Source organism: Symphalangus syndactylus, chromosome 4 (assembly GCF_028878055.3).
Source record: "Symphalangus syndactylus isolate Jambi chromosome 4, NHGRI_mSymSyn1-v2.1_pri, whole genome shotgun sequence".
Lineage (NCBI taxonomy): Eukaryota > Metazoa > Chordata > Mammalia > Primates > Hylobatidae > Symphalangus > Symphalangus syndactylus.
The window spans coordinates 114910097-114937759 of NC_072426.2; the positions used below are offsets into that span (position 1 = coordinate 114910097).

At 37.8% G+C, this 27663-nt stretch overlaps 1 protein-coding gene and 1 long non-coding RNA gene across 3 annotated transcripts in view; one reads left to right on the forward strand and one right to left on the reverse strand.

Annotated features, from left to right (window-relative positions):
- The window catches only part of IL15 (interleukin 15), a 376963-nt gene that overhangs the window by 64258 nt on the left and 285042 nt on the right, over nt 1-27663 (forward strand). The gene's annotated exons all lie outside the window — the stretch shown is intronic.
- Nucleotides 16988-26376, reverse strand: LOC129481089 (uncharacterized). The gene is made up of 3 exons (XR_008657255.2): nt 26316-26376; nt 19013-19084; nt 16988-17132 (listed from the first exon to the last, which is right to left on the reverse strand). It is a non-coding gene; the product is annotated as an uncharacterized lncRNA (long non-coding RNA).

Sequence of the window (27663 nt, forward strand, 5' to 3'; positions counted from 1 at the left end):
ATAAACTCACTTACTTTACCATTTTCTCAGTTGTTTCAGGCTCCCCATGCCAGCTGGCATTTATGGCTTAGAAGGGCACTGAACTACTGCTGCGCAATGTATTCTCTGACATGTAATAGTCCTGCCTAGACTTTTGCCATTTATATTTATTCTCACATCCATTAAGATTTCCCTGGACCTGTTTTAATCTCTTTATGAATTAAATAGGCTAGTGCTTTTCAAATATCTGAGGTGAAGAATGAGCTTCCTCTTCCTGATTTTTTCTTAATCGATCCTAATGTGCAACTCAGCACATGAATGTGAAGCTACAAATGTGTCTATATTCAAAAAGGGAGTCCATTGATTATGCATTTGGATATTGTGACAAAGCCAATTGTTGGCCGGGCGCGGTGGCTCACGCTTGTAATCCCAGCACTTTGGGAGGCCGAGGCGGGCGGATCACGAGGTCAGGAGATCGAGACCACGGTGAAACCCCGTCTCTACTAAAAATACAAAAAATTAGCCGGGCCTGGTGGCGGGCGCCTGTAGTCCCAGCTACTCGGAGAGGCTGAGGCAGGAGAATGGCGTGAACCCGGGAGGCGGAGCTTGCAGTGAGCCCAGATTGCGCCACTGCACTCCAGCCTGGGCGACAGAGCGAGACTCCGTCTCAAAAAAAAAAAAAAAAAAAGCCAATTGTTATAAAAGTTTCTAAATGCTTCCTCTCAGTTTCATATTTATTTTATAACTGACTTTTTTTCTTTTTTTTGAGATGGAGTCTCACTCTGTCGCCCAGGCTGGAGTACAGTGGTGCGATCTCGGCTGCCTGCAACCTCCGCCTCCAGGGTTCAAACGATTCTCCTGCCTTAGCCTCCAGAGTAACTGGGATTACAGGCACATGCCACCATGCCCGGCTAATTTTTGTATTTTTAGTAGAGACAAGGTTTCACCATGTTGGTCAGGCTGGTCTCGAACTCCTGACCTCATGATCTGCCTGCTTCGGCCTCCCAAAGTGCTGGGATTACAGATGTGAGCCACTGTGCCTGCCCTAACTGACACTTGACAACCAGTTTGTGGACTACTATTCCACTGTGGCTCACACTTTGAGTAGTACTGAGATAGGTCACTCTTTTCTGTAGTTCCTTGTTACAACCTGGAGACACCTTTTAGTAATTAGCTCACTCAGCTACCTTGTGTACCTTTCCTGAGGGCATGGGAAACTTTGGAATATTCTCATGTATCATTCCTGTTCTTGTGACCTCCATAGCCTTCATCAGGAAGGAAGACACATGTCCCTTCTCCCTCTACTCTTGGAGATCAAATGGCTCCTTGGGGCTTATCATGGTTATTACTCATCTGGTTTGAGTCCAGGAGTGGGAGGTGATACCAGGCCCTTCTCAAGAACTCATTGGCATCTAAGATCTCTTTATCTCTTCTTTTCTTAAGTTCCTTCCTATCCCACATTAGGCAATATTTATCTAGTATTGGGAGCAAATGTAGAGGATAAGCTGGCTCTCATTATTTTATTTTTAATCTTTAATTAATAAAATATACTTTATTATCTTACTTCTTAATGGTTTACTTTCGAGAGACTAAAAGATGAACAAAAAATACCATATTTCATTTTACTCTCCAAAGTTTCTCTTTTACAAAGCCTTTCCCCTACTTTCAATTCAAGTGTTTATTTTTAAATCAAAAAGTCAAAACTTCCCCTCTGTTTCTCTGCATTCAGCTATGTTGGACCTTGGCCAAGGCAGTGGGGTCACTTGAATGGGGAGTGGTGAGAAACTTCAGATAATTTCACAGAAGTAAGTCTACTATATGAGTATATATGCAGTCTCAAAAATTTTGCTCCTTTTTTTTATTATACTTTAAGTTCTAGGGTACATGTGCACAATGTACAGGTTTGTTACATATGTATACATGTGCCATGTTGGTGTGCTACACCCATTAACTCGTCATTTACATTAGGTATATCTCCTAATGCTGTCCCTCCCCCCATCCCCCCTCCCCCCACCCCACGACAGGCCCCGGTGTGTGATGTTCCTCTTCCTGTGTCCATGTGTTCTCATTGTTCAATTCCCACCTATGAGTGAGAACATGCGGTGTTTGGTTTTTTGTCCTTGCGATAGTTTGCTGAGAATGATGGTTTCCAGCTTCATCCATGACCCTACAAAGGACATGAACTCATCCTTTTTTATGGCTGCATAGTATTCCATGGTATATATGTGCCACCTTTCTTAATCCAATCTATCATTGATGGACATTTGGATTGGTTCCAAGTCTTTGCTATTGTGAATAGTGCCGCAATAACCATACGTGTGCATGTGTCTTTATAGCAGCATGATTTATAATCCTTTGGGTATATACCCAGTAATGGGATGGCTGGGTATATACCCAAAGGATATAATGGGATGGCTGGGTCAAATGGTATTTCTAGTTCTAGATCCCTGAGGAATCGCCACACTGTCTTCCACAATAGTTGAACTAGTTTACAGTCCCACCAACAGTGTAAAAGTGTTCTTATTTCTCCACATCCTCTCCAGCACCTGTTGTTTCCTGACTTCTTAATGATTGCCATTCTAACTGGTGTGAGATGGTATCTCACTGTGGTTTTGATTTGCATTTATCTGATGGCCAGTGATGATGAGCATTTTTTCATGTGTCTATTGGCTGCATAAATGTCTTCTTTTGAGAAGTGTCTGTTCATATCCTTTGCCCACTTTTTGATGGGGTTGTTTGATTTTTTCTTATAAGTTTGTTTGAGTTCTTTGTAGATTCTGGATATTAGCCCTTTGTCAGATGAGTAGATTGCAAAAATTTTCTCCCATTCTGTAGGTTGTGTGTTCATTCTGAGGGTAGTTTCTTTTGCTGTGCAGAAGCTCTTTAGTTTAATTAGATCCTATTTGTCAATTTTGGCTTTTGTGCCACTGCTTTTGGTGTTTTAGACATGAAGTCCTTCCCCATGCCTATGTCCTGAATGGTATTGCCTAGGTTTTCTTCTGGGGTTTTTATGGTTTTAGATCTAACATTTAAGTCTTTAATCCATCTTGAATTAATTTTTGTGTAAGATGTAAGGAAGGGATCCAGTTTCAGCTTTCTACATGTGGCTAGCCAGTTTTCCCAGCCCCATTTATTAAATACGGCATCCTTTCCCCATTTCTTGTTTCTGTCAGGTTTGTTAAAGATCAGATGGTTGTAGATGTTTGGTGTTATTTCTGAGGGCTCTTTTCTGTTCCATTGGTCTATATCGCTGTTTTGGTACCAGTACTATGCTGTTTTGGTTACTGTAGCCTTGTAGTATGAACATCGATGTAAAAATTCTCAATAAAATACTGGCAAACCGAATCCAGCAGCACATCAAAAAGCTTATCCACCGTGATCAAGTGGGCTTCATCCCTAGGATGCAAGGCTGGTTCAACATACACAAATCAATAAATGTAATCCAGCATATAAACAAACCAAAGACAAAAACCACATGATTATCTCAATAGATGCAGAAAAGGCCTTTGACAAAATTCAAAAGCCCTTCATGCTAAAAACTCTCAATAAATTAGGCATTGATGGGACGTATCTCAAAATAATAAGAGCTATTTATGACAAACCCACAGCCAATATCATACTGAATGGGCAAAAACTGGAAGAATTCCCTTTCAAAACTGGCACAAGACAGGGATACCCTCTCTCACCACTCCTGTTCCACATACTGTTGGAAGTTCTGGTCAGGGCAATCAGGCAGGAGAAAGAAATAAAGGGTATTCAATTAGGAAAAGAGGAAGTCAAATTGTCCCTGTTGGCAGATGACATGATTGTATATTTAGAAAACCCCATTGTCTCAGCCCAAAATCTCCTTAAGCTGATAAGCAACTTCAGCAAAGTCTCAGGATACAAAATCAATGTGCAAAAATCACAAGCATTCTTATACACCAATAACAGACAGAGAACCAAGTCATCATGAGTGAACTCCCATTCACAATTGCTTCAAAGAGAATAAAATACCTAGGATCCAACTTACAAGGGATGTGAAGGACCGCTTCAAGGAGAACTACAAACCACAGCTCAATGAAATAAAAGAGGACACAAACAAATGGAAGAACATTCCATGTTCATGGATAGGAAGAATCAATATTGTGAAAATGGCCATACTGCCAAGGTAATTTATGGATTTAATACCATCCCACCAAGCTACCAATGACTTTCTTCACAGAATTGGAAAAAAGTACTTTAAAGTTCACATGAAACCAAAAAACAGCCTGCATTGCCAAGACAATCCTAATCCAAAAGAACAAAGCTGGAGGCATCACGCTACCTGACTTCAAAATTTTACTCATTTTTGAGTACACAATTCAGGCTTCCTTTTGTTCATGAATTTTACTCATTTTTTACTCAAAATGAGTAAAATTTTTGAGGTTGCATATATACTTACTCATAGTTTTACATAAATCTGCCCACAACAGTATTTCCCATTTCTCGCTTTTCAAACATTCAGAATTTTCAGGATGTTGTGGCATCCATGGAAGAATCAATCTCAGATCTTCCCTCTAAATCACCTGCCACATGGAGCATCACCAATGGTCCCAGTTGCCACATTTTTGGATTCACACATTTGCATATGCAAAGAGAAACAAAATCAGAGAAAGACATCCACTTTTGACACCTTGAGAAAGAAACCATTAGAGGTAGAGGAAACCGAGGGAGTATCCAGACCAGGCCTCACTTTCCTGAGGCTGCTCCTAGCTAATGACTAAGTAACGTGAAGGTACTAGCACCAGAAATTCCTGCAGTAGCTGGATTCTTCTAATAATCAACTTTGGCTTGGAGATTCCCCATTAACCGGGCTGAGACTATCTTAGAACTATGCTACAGTTGGAAGCCCTGCCTATCCAAACTTTCTTTCCTCTCTCCCTTTCAGGGGTGACTCTTGCGTTGATGTCTGAATATTCTCCCTTCCTATTTCTGATGTCTCCTCCTATATCCTCCACAGATGTTCCCCTAAACAATCTTGTTATCTGTAATCATGTCTTGATATACGCTTCTCAGGGGACACAAACTGACACAGGTTAGTAGATTGAAAACCACTGGTTTAAACTATAGAAGCCTGGTCCTCAAATAAATAGTCATGGAAAAGGCCAAGATATAAATCAAGATGTAGGCTGTGCTTTCCTGATTAAAGTGATTCTTAGTTTCTCACCGCTGGGTGGGTTCTGAGAGGGTCCTATAGGGCTTCTAAGCTCTGTAGTAGAAGAGTTGGAAATTATGGTACCCACTATAGTTGGTGCAGGTAAAACTAGCACATGAAGAAAATGTAAAGGAAATCCATGCACTCTTTGTTTTCCTCATTAAACTACAATCTGTTGTCCTGTACTCTGAAGGAGTAAGAAATGAGTCTTGATTGTTCTAATATGCCTATCATTGGCAATCAAACAGTGGTAGTCCTTGTACAGAAATGTATGTCTCGGAGTGAGCCTGAAATACTGCTTCCCCTTTCACATAATGGGCAGAGGAAGGGTGTTGTGAAATGCAACCCACATTATTGATATTGTCAGTGAGTTTGCTTTTTGCCCTTCAAGGACCTTTTGGAAATGTTAGAAAATAATTGGGATAGTTGTTAATCTCTGTACACAAAGGTATATTGTCTTGTGGGTAATGTCATCCTGTTCTTGAGGTGATAGAAAGTGCTCCTATGAGAAATAAGTCACTAACTTGATTTGATTGGGTTTAAGTTTCATTATTGGTAGACCGTATATTTCTCCATGTGGTAACTTATCTAAGCTATGCATCTAACCCTCTCCCCTGCTTTTTGGAATACCAGAGTTTGTTATACCCAAGTTGAATGACTTCAAGAAGCAAAACCAATTATTTTGGCTGCTCATTGCTGAGGGCAGGGACTCTACTGCCAGGATAATCACTAGCTGGGACTAGGAGTCTCTCAAATTGTTCCGTTATGCCAAACAAACAAACAAACAGTTTTTGGAGATCTGGGGATATGAAAAGGTAGCTTGGAAATAAGGAAAGCAGTCTTATCTCAAGCACTCATGAGAAAAGTTAAGATTGTAGACTCAGGCTCTAAGAAAAGGGTTTATTCTACAGAAGGTGTAGATAATAACAACTCAACTCAGGAGTATGAAGTAGCACCTGTGAGAACTGAACATATCCAACACAAATTGTTTCCTTCTCTTCACTTCTCCTAAGGAACTAATCAGAGAAACGAGTTGGATTACTGTCTCTACCATTTGTGATTGATTGTGGCCTTGGACATATGATGTAATCTATACACCTCAGTCGCCTCTCCTTAGTGCAGGTAATAAAATCTGTCTGCAAGATTAGTGTGAGGAATACTTAAGGAAAGGTCTCTCTTGGGACACTGCGAACTTGGCCTGTTGTAATTTGTGTTTATATAGTCTGTGGGGGCTGAGTTTTTTAAAATAAGCTTTCTTTTGGTACACTGTGGTTGGTGTTGTTCAAGAAGGGGGCTGGTGTCAGTCTACTGGACAACTCTGGGCAATTGGTCCTTTGCAAATTTCCTGAGCCAGGAGACGTTGGCTTCATATTAGGAGGGTCTCTGACAATTGCATTGCTTTGTTGGGGTATTAGTAAAGCCTTAAAGGGTTCATAGTTTTCTAAATATCTAAAGTGGTAGAATAAAGCGACTTAAATGATTTAAGCTGTTACATTGCAGCATCCATCCCCTTTGCAAGATCTACATCTTACCACCCAGGCACTCCTGCTTTTATCTTTTCATGTCAGTGTTCTCAATTCTTCCCCGGTACTTGCAGGGCTTCATGCAACAGAGCAATGGCCTCTATATTGTAGGAACCATGTAAAATGATGGGGTCTGAGGTGCAAAGCTAGTTATCTTAATTCTAATCTCTCACTCACTTTTTCCTATGAGTTTGATACCTTTTGACCATCTATTTCTTGTCTCTTGGAAGAAGGTTAAAAACAATCCACCCTACCATTTATTCAGAAACTATCGTGTGACCAGATAATTGTGTGAATTGTTTACATGTTATTTTGTGTCATTCCACAGCACTTCTATGAGAGACTGTTATGCTGGTGAGGAATCTGAAGTCCGACCAAAGGTCTTATAGCTTATAAATGGAGGTGCCCAATTTGCAGCCAGGCCTATGGACTTAAACTTTGGTGATCTTTCCAGACCATCATGCTTGGATTGTTAATTTGTCTCTGATACTTGGTCTTCCAGGCTTGTTTCTGTCAACTTACCTACTGACCCTCTAATGAGAATGATCCTCATTCGTATTCTCTGGGCATACTACAATTGGATTGTATATCACATTTTGTCCTCTAATATCTGTCTGCCCTTCAAGACTGGATTTAGCTTCCTGCTAAAGTCCGTCACGCTGCCATCAGAATCTGCTGTGCACTGGCAGCCCTCCTCCTGCAGCTGCCCACGTTCTACGGCACACTACATTTGCAATTTGTACAGCATTTGGAAACCTTTTCTCTCAGATCCAGCTTTGAATGTCTTTTTGGCAACATACCTGTCTATATAATTTTAATTAATGTGAACTTTTAAAAGCTACCTCAAAGTAGCATTTACCACAGGTTTGAAATTAGAAATAATGTCAAGTTTAAATAAAAGCAAAAGAGACGAAAACACATTTAAAAAATTGAATTTAACTTTCTAATAGAACATGGGTCAGTTGCTATACACATTTTTATTATAGGGAATTTTTTGGTATTTTCAGCCATATAAATTTATATTAACTTTATACTTTAGTCTTGTAAAATGGTCAGGAGCAGGAATATGGAGAGGTAGGAGGAGAGAAGATGGCATTGAAAACACGGGCTTTATCTGTGAAAATATTGAAGCTATAAATATTTCTTGGAAGCTGCCTGGAAATCTGAACAGGAAAGACTCATATTGTATTTTAAAAATTCTGTTCCTTTCCTAAAGTCAACTACTAACTTTTCAAACACACATAGAAAGCAGATTATCCTGTGACACTTTACATTGAAGAAAAACAAAATATTTTCAAAGATGCCAAGCCAATAATTTAAAATAAGATATTGAATAGAATTTAAACAAGATTAAAATTAAGAAAAAATATGTTTTAAACAGAAAAGGGTGAAAGAGGTCCACTTATAAAGGCAACTGTTGATTTAAAATTATTAGAACTAAGTATTTGTCCATCGCTTTACAAATTGCAACTGGAGATTGAAGGGTTTTTTTTAATGGAAATACTTTTCCAACTTGGAGAGATGGCAACAGTTGCTTTATGGTTATAAACTGCCAAACAGATCTTGTAAATGGGATCCGGTTAGTTCAGAGGAAGTTCAAAAAATCTCTAAAAATTACAAACACCAACAGAAAAATAGAGATTTGTTCTTTTATACAAGTGACAGAAAGCAATAAGAATGGTGCTCACATGTCAGTGTTTTGATATACATCTAGCTTTTATTTAAGCTCATTGCACTTCTTCAACACTGCTGAACTTCCAAATATCATAATTTCTGGCACACTATGATTCAAATACAAATATTATTTTTAAATAAACTGAGGCTCAGGGAGTATGCATCTGAGATTCAATGTCTAATAACCTCTGGCAGAGTGGCAGTTGCTTCTTACTGAAAACTTTCTCAGCATGGATGCAATACATTGTTGGTCTGTAATGAGGGTGATCCAGAAATATATTGGCTGTCAAAGTTGCATCACTGGCTTGCTTTTTTTTTAATGCTGGAAGATAAAGTGGCTACCTCTGAGACAAGTTTTTCAAAACTCCATTTTCCACCGGTTCTGTTGCAATCTCTAGGTGTCATAAGCAAGAAATTAAAAATGCTTAAACACTGAAAATTGATCAATTATTGGTTTGCTTCCACTTCTACCCAGGTCACATAAAACACGCATTCAGATCACAGATTTTCAGAGAAGTATAGCTCATAAAAATAATTGAAGCTTGTGAAGAATGGATGTAATCATCTAAATTACTCAAAACAGCTAAAAGGAAAACTCAAATACATTAATGATTTTTATCTTCACATGAATAAGAAAAGTTTTTTTAAGCCCATGTTGATAGAAAATTGTATTCAAGTCATTAAAAGAGACATGAGTGCCCAATATTCCTCTCAGAAAGAAAATGTTGAACCACAAGAGGTTGTAGCTTTTGGAATGAAGCTAAATGTGACCAGATTTTTTTTTTTTTCTTTTTTTGCGATGGAGTCTTGCTCTATCGCCCAGGCTGGAATGCAATGACGTGATCTCGGCTCACTGCAACCTCCACTTCCTTGGTTCCAGCAATTCTTGCCTCAGCCTCCCAAGTAGCACTGGCTAATTTTTGTATTTTTAGTAGAGACAGGGTGTCACCATGTTGGTTACCATGAACTTCTGACCTCAGGTGATCCACCTGCCTTGGCCTCCCAAAGTGCTGGGATTACAGGCATGAGCCACCGTGCCCAGCTGATGACCAGAAATTTATAAAATCATCAGGTAGGCCAAGGGAGATGAAGAATGTAAAGTCAGAGACTTTTTTAAATATTAAGGATTTTCTTCCTGAAGCAATGCTCAAAGTGTCCATTACCTAAGTCTTCAGTTGTAACGCATCTACATTTAAGTATTAATTAGTTAATTAAGTATACAGCAAAGAGCTCAGCTGGCTCAAACTGGACATCTCTGGTATCAAAATATGACTTCCTTGATTTGTTCGGTAGGCCTAAACACTGATTCTCAACCAAGAGATAGTGCTACCTTAGGGGACTTTTGGCAAAAATATCTGGAGTCACTTTCAGATATCACGACTTGGGGTAGGAGTGGGTGTGCTTGTGGCATCCAGTGGGTAGGAAGGGTGCTGCTAAATATCCTACAATGCACAAGACAGCTCTCAACAGTGAATCATCCAGTCTGAAATGTTAATAGTGCTGAGGTTGAGAAACCCTGGCCCGGACCCAATCTTATTAGGGCAACTAATAAGAATAGTGTAAAATAAAAAAAAAATTATAAAGGATGGTTTTCAAGAAGGCAATAAAACTACCATTATAGTAGAAACTGTAGAGTCCATAGAGAAGACAGCTTCCGTCAATATCACATAAATGCATATATGATTACTCCATAGCTTAATTCACAGTGTTTTAGCACATAATGGTGCTTCTGCAGCAATGTTAGAAGTAGCCCAGACTCTGGTTTTCAAGTAAAAGGTAAACTTCTTGCTGGGAAAATATCATATTTTATTCTGTATGAGTGTTGTATTGTTCTATGTGAAGCATCAGAATGTGAGTAAAATGGAAATTCCCATCTTTATATCTGGCAGTTGATTTTGGCTTGGTCTGAGAGCAGAATTTTTGTATTCTTGATATGTCTAGGAGCCAAAAAAGTACAAATATGATTTAGACATTATTTGAAGGGAGATAGTACTACTGGCATCACTCTAAAAATTTTCAGAAGAAAAATTGTTTAGACCTTGGGAAAAAACAAAGTCAATAAAATGAATTTCAACAAGAAACACATTACTTGCATGATTCAATAGATAATTTTGGCCCTGAAACTAAGTTTGTGTTTCCTTAAAATTTATTACTTGAGGATATGAGAGGCCAAATTTGTAGCAGATACTGACAACAATTTATTGTGGAGGCAAGGATTATTGATATTCTTCATGTAGTGGGAAAAACCATGCAATTGTAGTTGTCTTCCTTGAATTACTGAAATTAGAATGTTTCTGAACTAAAAGTCTGTTGGCTGCAGAATTGTTCTTCTTTGGCCTTTGTGTAACGTGATCAGCCTATTTTTTTTTTTTTGGTATTGGAAATTTGTTAAGACCTCTGTTAGCATTTTAAGATTAACCTGCATTTTTGCTGAAACCCTTGAGGACTAAATATTATGTGCAAAATTATTTTATTTTAGAGGTAAACAATCTAATTAAGAGATGACTAGCTTATTTGACAGCATTGTTGACTCAGTTTAGCATTATGTACTATCATTAAAATAACAAACAATCTATATAGTATTCAGAATATTTAGAACATGTACTAGGAGTCCACTCTTCTTCAATATATCTGTTGGCCTTACCTGCCTTGGATTATTGATCTGTGCTTTTTGGCACAGTAATAACTGTTTACCCTGATCTTTTTGATCCTTGCCTACTTGTAAGTATCATTGATGCTGTGCTTCTTTCTGAGGATCATCAACTGTGTTCCAGCTCATCCCCCATCTCTAATGGAAGGCCTTGAACATGGAAGATGGCACCTCCATAATATGGCAGGGAGACCTCTGAGCTTTTGAAATAATAATGAGCTTCCATGAAAGGACACAATGACAGCAGCAAACTGTCTTTCTAGAGACCCCCTTCACCTCTACAGGAGGTTTACATAGCTATTTCTTTAACACACTATGATTCAAATACAAATATTATTTTTAAATAAACAGGCTCAGGGAGTATGCATCTGAGACTCAATGTCTAACTTCTATTTGATTGAAGTAAGAAAGCCCATTTGAACAATATGGGAGTGGCTGTGCATGGAACAGGAAAGAAATTAAGTATATTTAATTTATATTTTGGTGGCCCCTTGAAGTCGATATGCAGGATCCCAAACCTAAGCTCAAAATATAAATCATCAAGATTTCCAGCATGCATGTTTTCCTTTATTTTTTTCCTACAAAGAAGGGTCAGTGGGAAATGTTTACACTTCCAAATGTATTGGATTTCTGAGAATGTATTCCTCTTTTAAAAAATGTATCATTTTAGTTATGATGTCCAATATGGCAGACCCTAGTCATAAGTGGATATTTAAATTTAAATTAATTACAATTAAATGCAATTAAAAAGTTACTTTTTAAAATGTGCTAGCTACATTTCAAGGGCTCAACAGCCATATTTCACTAGTGGCTATCATATGGGACAGGTTGATAACAGGGCATTTCTGTCATTGCAGACGTTTCTATTGGACAGTGTTGCTGATTTAGAATAAGCCATTGTAGGCAAAAGTCACTGAAATGTAGATAATAAGAAAATGTCTTTTTTCATTATTTGTGTGCTTTTCTAAAGGTGTTTAGGAAAACCTTATCATATAAGATTTTGTTACATATGTTTGTGAGAAAGAAGTCAGTGTGATGATTAACTTTATATGCCAACTTGACTGGGCTAGGGAGTACCTAGATGTTTGGCCAAACATTATCCTTGATGTGTCTGTGAGGGCGTTTCTAGATGAGATTAAAATGTAAAGCAGTAGATGGTGTAAAGCAGATTGCCCTCCCTAATGTGGGAGGGTCTCGTCCAGTCAACTGCAGACCTGAATAGGAGAAAAAGGCTGAGTAAGAGGGAAATCCTTCTGCCTGACTGAATGAGTTGGGACATTGGTCTTTTCTGGTCTTCAGACAGGACTGAAACATTAACTCTTCTTGACTGTAAAACTTACTAGCTTTGGGACTGGAACTTACACCATTGGCTCTGCTGGACCTCCACCCAGCCGACTGCAGATCTTGGGACTTCTTAGCCTCCATAATCACATAAGTCAACTCCTTGTAACAAATCTCTCTCTCTCTCTCCCCCCCCGCTCTCTCTCTCTCTCCCTCCCTCCCCCCCGTGTGTGTGTGTGTATAAGTGTGTGTGTGCATGTGTGTACACACACATCTATATCCACTATATCTATATCCAAAAACACACGTTCTATTGGTTCTGTTTTTCTAGACAACCCTAATACACCAAGAAAGGAAGGGAAATAAAGTTTTTGGTAAATAATTGAAAGCCGAAGTTAGTCCCTTGGATTTTCTTTCTTTTGTGTCTTAGCTTATCAAGTTCCAGCCAGAAAATTATCCAAAAAAAGAGACGTGCTCATCTGTGAGGCAAACAAACGTTTAAGGGGCAAAACAAAAAACAAAAAACAACAACAACAAAAAACACTGGAAACAACCAGATAGATTAAATATGCAGGGAGGAAGATATGAGAGTCAGAAAACAAATGGCACGTTTGACAAAATCTGGATTCTCAATAGAAAAATAAAATTATGAGACAGAAGATTATTATTCAGGTTGAAGCTTAGGTATTTAAAAATATCACTGATTATTCTTCAGATGTCCATCTGGTGGCTTAGGATTTTAGGAATCCCATTACACTGCTTAGAATAAAAATGGATGTACCTGAGCCTTTGTAAGCCATGGTTTCTGTACTCTTAGGCCTGAGCAATAGCTCAACGATGGAAGATGTGAAGCTCACATGGAGTTGGTACCTTATTTTATACTGCGATTTAGCAGCATACAAAAGACCGCTGAATCATCACCATGTGCAAACAAACACGCAAACACTCATTCTTTTTCATGATTGAAGAAATAAACAAGGGTGGTATTAATTATCTGGCTAAAATAAATTATAATGAATGCAAACTCATTACTGTTGAAATCGATGCATGCGTAGCATAAGGTACATTTACTGAAGTCAACATACTTAATTACATTTCGAGTAATAAAGAGAGTAGGCATGAAGTCCAATGTCTCTTGAGCCTAAACATTACTTTTGATCTAATTTTCTTTTCCTCAATGTTGAGAAAATGAAAAGGCAAACAAAATTAAGAGACCAATGTTAACTTTATTAGCTTTGTTAACAGGGGAGTTTAAGCTGTTTGTACCATGTGTATTCTACATTGTGATCCAAGAAAGGTCACTTGATTTTAAAGCCAATAATGTTATTATAAGTACAAAGGTAGCCATATGGCACTTCTCATTCTACAAGAATACAGGTGACATATATAATGCTTCAAGAGCCACAGTGACAAAACCAAGGGATACACAGAATTCTGACACTGTGGAATGAGAGTCTTTATGACACTTGAGTTTTTGTCCAAAGATTTTCTTCTTTCTATAATCTGTTTCTCTTTCCAAACAATGTCGAGATTTTTAAAAATTTAATAATTCTTCAGTTTTACATATTTTCTGTTAGCATGGGGTTTTGTGATCTTGCTTAAACTTTCAGATGACCTTACGTGTTTTCCCAAATAAAATGTGAAAACTCCTATTCAGACTTTTTCATAGCACCTAGCAGAGTGTTGGGCAAAAAGGTGTATTGCTGGGTAAATAATTGTTCGATGAGTAAATGAAGAATGAAACCCCTGATATCTATGAAAACAGATAACCCTGGCTGACATGGTATTCTCTCCATTGAGGAGAAAACAGCCTGGCCAGGTAAATGGCCTGATAATTATTCTCATTAGACTACTTGGCTGTTAGAGATAGGAGTTCTGATTTAGAAGACAGAGTTTTAATTTAGAAGAACCTACCTACCACTTAGAGGACATAGGACTGTAGATCTCTTTGATTCTCTGTATCTGATCAGCATCTCCCATACAGCCTCATCCTTAGATACATAAATGTTTGTCTTCAGCCAGAAAGTAATTTGCCTTTTCTTCAGAAGAAATATTCGACTTTTAAAAACTGTGTTGTTTATGCTAGATTTCTCATGAGTAATAATTGGAGTATGGAAAGTGGGATATTAGTAAGTATTTAAGTATGCCATCCAATTTTAACATTCCCAGTTGGCGAAATAGGAATTTTAAAAATTTAATGACATAGTGAAATGCTGCAAAGTTGGCGATTTCCTGGGTCATGTTCTAGCAAAGACCTGAAGATATTTGAGTGGAGCCCTGGTAATACCTGTTCTGAGTGAACAACTGGAGACAATTTTTCTCCAACCCCCCAAAACATTTGGCAATGTCTATAGAAATTTCTGAAACCATATGTGAGTAAGTTGCCCACCTGATGCCCAATCAACCTCTAGCATTTTTAATAAACATTTCCTAAAAACAAGGACTTTATCCTACATAGCCACATGATAATCAAAATTACAATGTTAAAATCAATACATTACCACTTTAATTCTCAGACCTCATTCAAGTTTTGACAATTAACCGGTACCATCCTTTATGTCAAAAGGGTTCAACAACGTGTTGTAGTTGTCACGTCTTTTTAGTCTCCTTTAGTTTAAGACAGCTCCCTGTCTTAAAGTCAACTTTCTGGATTAAATAACTTTGCCCAGTTTACTTTTTAGAATGACTCTCCATCTGGGTTTATTTAATGTTGCCTTTTGATTATATTTAAGTTGTACCTCTTTGGCAGAATTGTCACAGAAATGATGCTATGTGCGCTTTCCTGGAATCTTTTCAGGTAGGGCACAATTTTGATTTGTCCCATCACTGATAATGTTTATCACTTGATATAAAGGTGATGTCTCCACAGTGAAGTTACTCACTGTAACATATTTTTTGGGGAAGTACTTTAAAACTGTGAATAGCTCATTATCTGCCAAACTTTCAAGTTATTCATTTAAATGTATATGGACTTGTGGTATCTTATTTTCTTCAATAACTTATAATCCGTTGTTTATCATTATTTATTTTGATGATCAACTTGTCCCTGATTATCCAGTGAGAGCCCAGTACAGCTGCCTTTTGTATTCTATTGATATGTTCTTATTCTTCTTTGGGCAATTCCTTGCTTTTTGACACAAGATCATCTTGTATGTTTCCCTGTCCCAGCCCTGGAATCAGGAATTTCTCCAAGAAGTCCTGGTTCCTTCTAGTGAAGAATAATATTTAGAAGCCACGATCTGGAAACCAGATGTGTTTATTACTATTGGGATGTTTCTGCTGCTCTCTGGCACTCTTATCTGAGGAGTTAGGCAGTTAGGGAATTAGAGAGTTAGGGAGTTAGGGAAATAGGGACTTGGGAAATTAGGGTGCTCTCTCTCCACAAATTCACACCAATGCCTCCAATTCCGTTATTACATCACAGGGTTCATCAGAGTTTTCTCACTTTCCATATTCATAACACCATTCTCTAACATTAAGAAATGTGGCTCCCATTATCCCTAATCTATTTACCTTATAATCTATCTCTGTGTATGTAACCCACTTGCCCTCTCCGCAAGGAAGCTCCCCTCTCCCTGCGGAGACCTGCCTCCTTGTGCTGGCTGTCCATGCTGTAGGTGCCCTTTTCATCACATGCAGAAGGCACCTTCAGCAGGACTTAGTCTTCACTCTGCCCCATCCAGGTCTCACCCACAGGTAGACACACTCCTTGTATTGCTTGGGCCACCTCTTCATTTGGATTTCTCCCTCACCTAATTGGGCTGGGTAGTCCTGCAAGGATGCCTTACCTATCCTGTTTTGATACTTCACATCAGGTTGCTCCCTTGCCAAGGGCCCTTGTCACCCTGCACATTCTCTGAAGTTTTGAGTTGAAAACTGAGACGATTATATATTGGGACTCAGTGCCATGTTTATGGCAGTCTTGCTCTTGCTTTTCTTCCGGCCTGGTGAACCCATTTTCTAAATGTGACAGCAGGTAGTAATTGCAGAAGCCATTGCATGCAGGACTATGCCAGTTCTATCCCACTAGGAACTTAGAACTCTTCGTTGGAGTAGGCACCATGTCGTCAGGTTGTCAAGCTTAAATACTTCTCACAATAACATCTCTTGAGACACCAGAAAAGACACCAATGATAGACAGTTGTAGAGCTTCGCTTCTTCTGTGATAATCAAGATTATGCAGCTAATAAAATTATTCACCACTTCCATTTACCCCTGCCCACTCTTTGCATGATCACCTTCCTAGAACTGAATGACTGTCTTCTCAGCTGTTCATGCCTTGTGGTCTATGCTATGGAATTTTTGCTGCAAAGTTGAAAACTTCTCTCATTGCCACAGAATTCTAACCTCTGTACTCCAAACCAATATGCACAGAAATTTGTGCAAACTTATTTAAGGTCTTGTCATACTCTAGCAATGAGCTTAGTTTCCATGTGAATTTTCACCTTCACAGAATCTCTACTGATGCTCCATCTTGTAATCATAGGTTTTGGCTTGAGCTCTAGGTAGGCAGGCTGGCTGGTGTGAGAGTCTTAGGACAGACTACTACCTTTGCCTCATGTTGCACCGTGCAGCTGTGCAGCTTAGCTGGGTGCAGGGCCGGCCTTGGCTTTTATGACAAAAGGAAGGTTTGGGAACACAGGGACTATGCCAGCTGAATTTAAAAAGCATCTGGACCCATTTTCTCCTATTCTCATTGCTGTTTTTAATTAGATATATTGTGTGGATTCCAGTGTGGAATTCTCTTGAGAGAGCAGGGGAAGTTGGATGTCGTTCTCTGCTTTGTTACTCTTCCACAGAGCTTTTCTCTTGAATTTCCCCTTGATCAGTCTTGCTGTAATACTTGTCTCTGTTAAATATAATAGAGTACTTTTAGACAGGAAGGGAGATGTCAAAAACTATAACTTTAGCAATTAAGGATTGACAACCATTCATAGTATATATGTGTATTTCTTCTGTTTATTTTTATTTAAATAAATACATTTTTCAATATGTGCTAAGAAATGAGGAAAACACAGGAAAATTATCTTGGCCTTTGGGTTTTTAAAAAAGCAATTACTGAAAGCAACCTCTAAATTCACTGGAGAATTCCTATGTAAAATATATTTGTTAGCGCCAAGTGAAAGTCACACCAATTTTTTTTTTTTCTGGTGGATTTGTTGTGGGTTTTTCATAGTGCAACCCTTTTTTCACATGGATGTTCTTACCGATGTAAATCTCAGAACTCAGAGTGACAGAAGGAGGGGCAAAACGACCCTATCACAAAATATAAGACAGCTGAAGATAGCAGGCCCATGCCGTCTATATGAGCCTGCCTGAGGCCTCCAGCAGCCCAGCCTGAAAATATAAATTCCTGAAAACACTTAAAAGACACAAATATGTTTCCTAGGAGAGGGGCTGGAGTAATCTGTTTTCCTACCAGGTATTGTGGTAGCTTAGTTTTCCTACTTTCAAGTGGTGAAACTAGAAATTCGTGATAGGAGTGGGGATGAGTGGGCTGGTGGAGGGGGGCAGAGCAGGACATTTGTCACACAGAGTGAGTAACTTGCTTAGGGGAAGGTAACTTTGCCAGGTGCCTGAGGGGGGCCTCTGGGTAGCATAAAGTCACTGGGCACTTGTGGAGAAAGGAGAGGAAGGGAGTAGATTGGGGCATAGAACCAAAGATTTTACAGCCTTGCCGAAAGATCACTTGAATGTGGCCACCAAAGAAAGTGTGATATTCTCTACAAAAGCCAAAGATGTTAGCAGTTTCCAGTTAGCATAGCATAGACCTTGGAGTTATGTTGACTACAAAAGGATGTTACGATATTTATTATCACTCCCCTTGTTATATTTGTGTGGTGATATAACTACAGTTTAATTACTTCCTATGTACCAGATGCCATACAAACAGGTGATATTGATGATCTCATTTAATCTGCTTAACATTTCTATGAGGTAGGTATTATTATCCATAAATCCTCATTTCATAAATGTAGAATCTGATCTTACAGGATGAAAGGAAGTGATTAGCTCCAGTTGACATGGCGGAGCCTGGATTTGACCCAGGTTTGTGATTTCAAGGCTCTATTTTATTGCATAGAGGTAGTACCTAAGAGGGCATTCACTCTGGAAGACTCTGTATTCTTTGATCCTAGCCCTATAAGCTCTATATGCTAACTGACTGAGATGACCAATTGCTTGCAGGATCAGTTAGCTTTTACTATGTAATAAACCACCCAAAAACATAGTGACATAAAAAAAAACACATTTATTTAGTTTGTGATTCTTTGGGTTGGCAATTTGAATAAGCTTGCTGAGCAGTTTTTGAGATCAGGGCCAGGTTCAACTATCTTTGACAGGACTCTCTCAGCTGATGGGGACCATACAGGGATGATCTTTCTTCATGGAGTTGATCATCCTTCAGTAGGCCAGTCTGTGGCTGTTCACATGGTGGCAGAAGTATTTCAAGAGCACCAAGAGATGCCTGAATGTGCAAGTACTTTTATGACTCTATTTGTGTCACATTCACTATATCTCCCATTGGCTCAGCTGGTCGCATAGCCAGCTGAGGCCAATGAATCCAGACTCAAATTGAACCCAGATTCAAATACTGGAGAAATGGACTGCATGTCTGTCAAGAAGAATCTGCAACACCATTTTGCAAGGGCATCACATTGTGGATGTGTCACATTACTAAGGTCTGCACGCAGGGAGAGGAAGAATTTATAATCATTTCAGAGAGTTTACCTTGCTTGACTAACTCTGCCCAGTCCTTTTCCAAATGTATGGTGCTTCCCATGGAGGAGAACCAGACAAAAACTAGGGATATATCATAGAAAACCATTTATCACAATGAACATAGACACAAAATCTGAAGCCCTCTCTTGTTGGCCAAATAGTAAAAATGCTCATTGGCCTTAAGCAAATGCAAAATTTAGACTGCTAAGGTCATTATTCATACTTCTTTAGAAATTTCCTTTGTTAATTGGAAGGCTGAGTCTAAAAAATGTTTATAAAGCTATGTATACATTTTCAAAATGACTGTTTTGAAATGACTGTGGCAAAGGCATTCAAAAGATGAAATACCCTTTTTTGCAGCATGCTCTAAAATCCAAGGAAGCCTGTTAGTTTGCGCTTTGTATTTTCCCCATGAGGATTAAAAAGTGGGTGATTACATAATTTAGAAAAGCTCAGAAAAAGCCAGATTTTTAAGGGAAATAACAGTGAAATGTCCCTTCAGGAAAAAAAAAAAGTTACCATTAAATGCCATGAGGAAAACGAATTACTATGACAAAAAAAGAGAGATTTCCTTTATCACATGGAAATGAAAGGGACTTCCCTCAAGATTTTTACCTCAAAATTTGTTTTGTGGTTATGTGGCAGAAATGTTTTCAGTGCAATGTTTCATTTCCTTTCCAGTATTTTTGACTGCTATTGGACCTGATTCTCTACCCCTGAAAGCACTAACCTGTTTTATGTTGACTAGGGTACAGAGGTCCTGTTAGCATCATGGCCAAAAAGCTTTCAACAAAAGCTTTGTCATCTCTCTACAGGAGAAGACTGTTATTCTGTGCCAGAATCCATTCCCTTGAATGTGATGAATGCTCTCGTAATCACTCCTTGTCAACAGGAGATACTTTGTTATATGAAATCAAAATAAAATCTATACTAGAGGTGAAGAAAGTTTGAGATATAAGTATGTTCATGTGTATGTGTCTATGGAAAGCCATAAAAAGAATCCTCAAACAGAGAAACAGAACTTTTCTTGACATCAAATCAGATATATAATTTAGAAAATATAAATACATATATTATCACAGTTTCAAATTTGACTTCTCTAATTTTTTGTGGCAATGGATTATAGGAATAGTTTTAGGTTAAGTTCTGGGAATTGTTCTTTTGGTAAACGTTGGCTTTGAGGTGTAAGTCTGCTAAGTCAAATTAACTTCATAATTATGTCCTTTAGATGATGAATAAGACATTTGATATTCTTTTGTGATATTTGTGAGTCACATATTATTGGCTGCAAGTTCATTGGTTCAATGCTGCTTTGCCGAAAGTGAGTTTCCAGAAGCTAATTCTCCAAACTCCGTTCTCCAAATGGCATACTTGCGATCTGACCAATTTCTGAATTGAGTGGAAGTACATGTGGCTGAGCCCAGGCATAACCCTCACTGCTACTGCTATAGTTTATATCAGGGGTGTCCAATATTTTGGTTTCCCTGGGCCACATTGAAAGAAGAATTATCTTGGGCCACACATAAAATACACTAACACTAAATGTAGCTGATGAGCTAAAAAAAATGGCAAAAAACCTCATAATGTTTTAATGTTTTAAGAAAGTTTTACGAGTTTGTGTTGGGCTGCATTCAAAGCCATCCTGGGCCACATGGGGCCTGCAGTCTGCAGGTTGCACAAGCTTGATTTACATATTTGTCCCGGCAAGTCTCATGTTGAAGTTAGATCCCTGATGTTGGAGGTGGGGCCTAATGGAAGGTATTTGGGTCATGAGAGTAGTCAACTCAGGAATGGCTTGGTACCACCCTGCTGGTATTAAATGAGCTCTCGCTCTTTTAGTTCCCATGGGAGCTGGTTGTTAAAAAGAGCCTGGCACCTCCCTTCTCTCTCAATTCCTCTCTCTTGCTATGTGGTCTCTGCACACTCCAGCTACCCTCTGCCTTCTGCCATGAATGGAAGCAGCCTGAGACTTGCATCAGATGCCTGACCTTCCAGCCAGCAGAATCACGAGCCAAATAAGCCTCTTTTCTTTATGAATCACCCAGCCTCAGTTATTATAGCAAAGCTAACTGTTCTAAGACATTTGCTGTCATAGCTGCTTTGTTCATAAGCCTGCTGGACAAGGGCAGAGGGGGCTGAGGGAGGAAATGAACTGATGTCTGCAGAAAGCAGTCATCCAATCCACCTCACTATTGAAATCCACCTCTGCCAAGAGAATCCTTTGGTGAGCATCATGTAAGATACAAATACCTTCACATTCTGTGCCCATGGATGCAGATTTGTCGACATATATCTCACCCAGATCTTCTTTTTAATTTTTTTTATTTTTTAAATTTTGTGGGTACATAGTAGGTATATATGTTTAAGGTGTGGATGAGATGTTTTGATACAGGCATGCAATATGAAATGAGCACAGAATAGAGAACGGGTCAAGAATTTGTCCATTCTGTCAAGAATTTTCCTTTGTGTTACAAACAATCCAATTACACTCTTTAAGATATCTTAAAATGTGTGATTATTATTGACTATATTTACCGTGTTGTGCTATCAAATAGTAGGTCTTATTTATTCTTTCTAACTAATTTTCTGTACCTATTAAGCATCCCCACATCCCCCACCAGGTCCCCACTACCCTTCTCAGTCTCTGGTTAACCATCCTTCTACTCTCCATGTTCCATGAGTTCAATTGTTTTGATTTTTAGATCCCACAAATGAGAACTTGCAATGTTTGTCTTTATGTGTATGGCTTATTTCACTTAAGATAATGATCTCCAGTTCCATCCATGTTGTTGCAAATGGCAGAATCTCATTCTTTTGTATGGCTGAATAAGTACTCCATTATGTATATGTACCACCTTTTCTTTATCCATTCATCCACTGATGGACACTTGGGTTGCTTCCAAATCTCAGCTATTGTAGACAGTGCGGCAACAAACATAGGAGTGCAGATATCGCTTAAATATACGATTTCCTTTGTTTTGGGTATTTACCCAGTCATGAGATTGCTGGATCATATAGTAGCTCAATTTTTAATTTATTGAGGAGTCTCCAAACTGTTCTCTGTAGTGGTTGTACTAATTTACATTCCCACCAACAGTGTACAAGGATTCCCCTTTCTCCACATCCTCACCAGCATTTGTCTTTTGGATATAAGCCATTTTACCTGGGGTGAGATGATATCTTATTGTAGTTTTGATTTGCATTTCTTTTATGATCAGTGATGTTGAACACCTTTTCATATACCTGCTTTCCATTTGTATGTTTTCTTTTGAGAAATGTATTCAGATCTTTTGCCCATTTTTTGATTGGATTATTATATTTTTTCCTATACAGTTGTTTGAACTCCTTATATCTTCTTGCTATTAATCTCCTGCCACATGGGTAGTTTGCAAATATTTTCTCCCATTCTGTGGGTTATCTCTTCATTTTGTTGATTGTATCCTTTGCTGCGCAGAAGCTTTTTAACTTGATGTTATCCCATTTGTTCATTTTTGCTTTGGTTGCCTGGGCTTTTTGGGTATTGCTCAATAAATTTTTGTCCAGACCAATGTCCTGAACATTTCCCACAATGTCTTTTTGTAGTAGTTTCATAGTTTGAGGCCTTATATTTAAGTCTTTAATCCATTTTGATTTGATTTTTGTATATGGTGAGATGGGGTTGAGTTTTATTCTTCTAAATATGCATATCCAGTTTTCCCAGCCCCATTTATTGAAGAGACTGTCCTTTCCCCACTTTATGTTCTTGGCACCTTTGTCAAAAACAAGTTCACTGTAGGTTTGCGGATTTGTTTCTGGGTTCTCTATTCTGTTCCATTGGTTTATGTATCTGTTTTTATGCAAGTACTATGCTGTTATGGTGACTACGACTTCATAGTATCATTTAAAGTCAGGTAATGTAATTTTTCCAGTTTTGTTTTCTTTGCTTAGGATACCTTTGGCTATTATGAGTCTTTTGTGGTTATACATAAATTTTAGGGTTTTTTTTTTCTATTTCTCTGAAGAATGTTATTGGTATTTTGATAGGAATTGCATTGAATCTATAGATTGCTTTGGGTAATGTGAACATTTTAACAATATTGAGTCTTCCAATTCATGAACATGGAATATCATAACATTTTCTGGTGTCCTGTTCAATTTCTTTCATCAGTGTTTTATAGTTTTCATTATAGAAACTTTTCACCTCTGGTAAGTTAATTCCCATGTACTTAATTTTATGTGTGGCTATTGTAGATGGGATTACTTTTTAATTTGTTTTTCAGATTGTTCACTTTTGGCATATAGAAATGCTACTGATTTTTGTATGTTGATTTTGTACCCTGCAACTTTACAGAATTTATTTATCAGCTTTAATAGTTTTCTTGTGCAGTCTTTAGGTTTTTCAAAATAGATGGTAATATCATCTGCAAACAAAGATAATTTGACATTCTTTTCCAATTTGGATGCTCTTTATATCTTTCTCTTATCCAGTTGCTTTCCCTAAGACCTCTAGTATGATGTTGAATAACAGTGGTGACAGTGGGCATCCTTGTCGTGTTCCAAATCTTAAAGGAAAGGCTTTCAGTTTTGCCCCATTCAGTATGATACTAGCCACGGGTGTATTGTATATGGCTTTTATTATGTTGAGGTATATTCTTTCCATACCCAGTTATTTTGAGGATTTTTATCATGAAGGAGTGTTGAATTTTATCAAATGCTTTTCCAGCAACAATTGAAATGATCTTATGGTTTTTTTTATCCTTCATTCTGTGGATATGATATATCACATTGATTGACTTGCATATATTGAAACATCCTTGCATCCCAGGCATAAATCCTACTTGGTCATGATGAATGATCTTTCTAATATATTGTCGAATTTGGTTTCCTAGTATTTTGTGAGGATTTTCGTATCAATATTCATCAGAGATATTGGCCTATTGTTTTCTTTTTCTGATGTGTATTTGTTTGGTTTTGGTATCAGGGTAATGCTGGCCTCATAGAATGAGTTTGGAAGTTTTCCCTCCTCCTCTATTTTTTGGAATAGTTTGGATAGAATTAGTGTTAGTTCTTCTGTAAATATTTGGTAGAATTAGTGAGAGACTTTTTATTATGGCTTTGATCTTGTTCCTTGTTATTAATCTGCTCAGCTTCTGGATTTCTCTTGGTTGTATGTGTCTATAAATTTATTCATTTCCTCTAGATTTTTAAATTTATTGGTATATAGTTGCTCATAGTGGCCACTAATAATCCTTTGAATTTCTTCAGTATCAGTTGTAATGTCTCCTTTTTCATTTCTGATTTTATTTCAATTTTCTCTCTTTTCTCTAAGTTTGTTTGGCTAAAGGCTTGTCAATTTTGTTTAACTTTTTAAAAAACTAATGTTTTGTTTCATTGATCTTTTGTATTTCTTAATTTCAGTTTTCATTTATTTCTGCTCTGATTTTTTTTATTTTCTTTCTTCTGCTATTTCTGTTCTTTTCTCTTGTTTTTTTTTTTCATTGATGCAGCCAGTCTATGTATTTTGATTGGAGAGTTTAGTCCATTTACAGTCAATGTGATTATTGATAAGGACTTATTTCTGCCATTTTGTTATTTGTTTTATGGTCATCTCCTTCTTCTTTCTTTCCTTCCTGTCTTCTTCTAGTGAAAATAATTTCCTCTGGTGATATAATTTACTTTCTTGCTTTTTATGTGTCTATTGCATTTTTGTTTGTTTGAGGTTACTATGAGGCTTGTAAATACTATCTTATAACCCATTATTTTAACCTAATAAAAAGTTAACACTGTTTGCATAAACAGATAAACAAGCAAAACGATAACTAATAGAAAACTCTACACTTTAACTTCACTGTCCTACTTTTTAACTTTTTGTTGTTTATATTTTATCGTACTATGTCTTGAAAAGTTATTGTAGTTATTACTTTTTATTGGCTCATCATGTAGTCTTTCTATTTAGGATAAGAGCAGTTTACATACTACAATTACAGTGTTAGTATAGTCTGTGTTTTTCTGTGTGCTAACTATTATCAATGAGTTTTGTACCTTCGAGTGATTATTTGTTGCTCATTAATGTCCTTTTCTTCCATTTGAAGTACACCCTTTAGCATTTCTTGTAGGACAGGTCTGGTGTTGAAATCCCTCAGCCTTTTTTTTTTTTTTTCAGACAGAGTTTCACTCTTGTTGCAATCCCTTGGCTTTTGATGTCTGGGAAAGTCTTTATTTCTCCTTCATGTCTGAAGGATATTTTCACTGGATATACTATTTTAGCATAAAAGGTTTTCTCATTCAGCACTTTAAATATGTCATGCCACTTTCTCCTGGCCTCTAAGGTTTCCTTAGAAACCTTAGAAAAGGCTGCTGCCAGACATGTTAGAGCTCTATTGTATGTTATTTTTTCTTTTGTCTTGCCGCTTTTAGGAATTTTTTTCTTTATCCATGACCTTTGGGAGTTGATTATTCAATGCCTAGAGGTAGTCTTCCATGAGTTAAATCTGCTTGATGTTCTATAACCTTCTTGTGCTTGGATATTGATCCTTCTCTAGATTTGGGAAGTTCTCTGTTATTATTCCTTTGTATAAACTTTCTGCTTTATCTCTTTCTTTACCTCTTCTTTAAGGCCAATACCTCTTAGATTTGCCCTTTTGAGAGTATTTTCTAGATCCTGCAGGTGTGTTTTATTTTTTCAATTCTTCTTTCCTTTGTCTTCTCTGACTGTATTTTCAAATAGCCTGTTTTCAAGTGCACTAATTCTTCTGCTCGATCAATTCTGCTAATAAAGGACTCTGATGCATTCTTTGATATGCCAATTGTATTTTTAGCTCCAGAATTTCTGCTTAATTCTTTTTAATTAGTTTCTTTAAATTTCCCCAACACAGCTATTTTGAATTCTCTGTCTGAAAGGTCACATATCTCTGTTCCGCCAGGATTGGTCCCTGGTGCCCCATTTAGTTCATTTTTGTGAGGTCATGTGCTCCACCTCCTCCCCCAGATCTTCTTGTCAAAAATTTTTCAATCATGTTCCTTCTAAGTCCTTGACCTTTCAGCCAAACTATTATCCATACAGCCCATGGTTTGTCTCTTTCCAGGCAAAAACAATGACCATGCCAAGTGGCCAGTACTCCCTTCACCACAGTCCTATAGAGCTGTCCCAGAAAGGGGCTGTAGAGCTACAGCTGTTCTCTTTCAGTTAAAGTATAGTATGCAAGATGATCTATCTAAAACCAAGCTTGAGTTTTTTCTTCAGTCAACTGGTCATAAGGAGTGCCATGTGAGCCATAGCTGTGGGATGAGAGAAAGAAGGCAAACAGTAGTAATCAGGACTCAGATAACTTACCTGTGCCTTTTGGGCCTGCTCTAGTCTAATTTCATGTACATCATCTCCACTTTATGCCAAGGTGTAGGCTCAGCCTTATGTCATGATGGGGAGATAACAGCTGGCTCATGATTGGCAGGTCAGGTCACATGGTAACTTGATGGCCAAAGTTCATAGGATCAGTCTCTATTAAAGCCCAGTCACAAGATAAAGTATGTTTTTAAAAAGGAGGATTGTTATCTGCACAAAAAAATGACATGGCTTTGCTTTAATTCCTAAAGGTCTGTGTTGTAATTTACTTAACAGTCTGCTAAAAGCTGCATAAGCACTAGCACTTTTCCTTACCAGCCAGTAGCACTTTAACTCTTTTCCCATTTACCCCAAGAATACTTACTAGTGGTGTTTGTGGCTGCAGCATTTACCTTGAGATAACTTTGCCATGAAATATGTGGCTTTTATTATTATTTTTGCATCACTTTATCAACTTGGTAAGCAAAAGATATTCTATTTATAACATCGTGGTTTTAGTAATGGTATTTAGTAGTGGTATTTCCATTTACAAAAGATAGTAATTCTTTTTTTTAACAATGCAAAATTTATTGATAGCTGAACCATATTGTATACTGTAATGACTTTTTTTTATTATTATACTTTAAGTTCTGGGATACATGTGCAGAATGTGCAGGTTTGTTATGTAGGTATACATGTGCCATGGTGATTTGCTGCACCCATCAACCTGTCATCTACATTAGATATTTCTGCTAATGCCTCCCCTAGCCTCCCATCTCCTGACAGGACCCAGTGTGTGATGTTCCCCTCACTGTGTCCATGTGTTCTCATTGTTCAGCTCCCACTTATGAGTAGAACAGGTGGTGTTTGATTTTCCGTTCCTGTGTTAGTTTGCTGAGTATGATGGTTTCCACCTCCATCCATGTCCCTGCAAAGGACATGAACTCATCCTTTTTTATGACTGCATAATATTCCATAGTGTATATGTGCCACATTTTCTTTATCCAGTCTGCCATTGATGGGCATTTGGGTTGGTTCCAAGTCTTTGCTATTGTGAATAGTGCAGCAATAAACATACTTTTGTATGTGTCTTTATAGTAGAATGATTTGTAATCCTTTGGGTATATACCAAGTAATGGGATTGCTGGGTCAAATGGTATTTCTGGTTCTTCTTGATCACTGAAAATATCAAATCATAGAAAACACAGCATTCCTGTGTGTGATGTTAACATCATTGAACAGTTGTTGGCCAAAGATTCATTTGATGAATCTGATTTTTCTGAAATAGACAATTCTGGTGATTCAGATGATTCTCATGTTAGTTCTGTTTAGAAATAACTCAAAAACAGTTTTTATATTT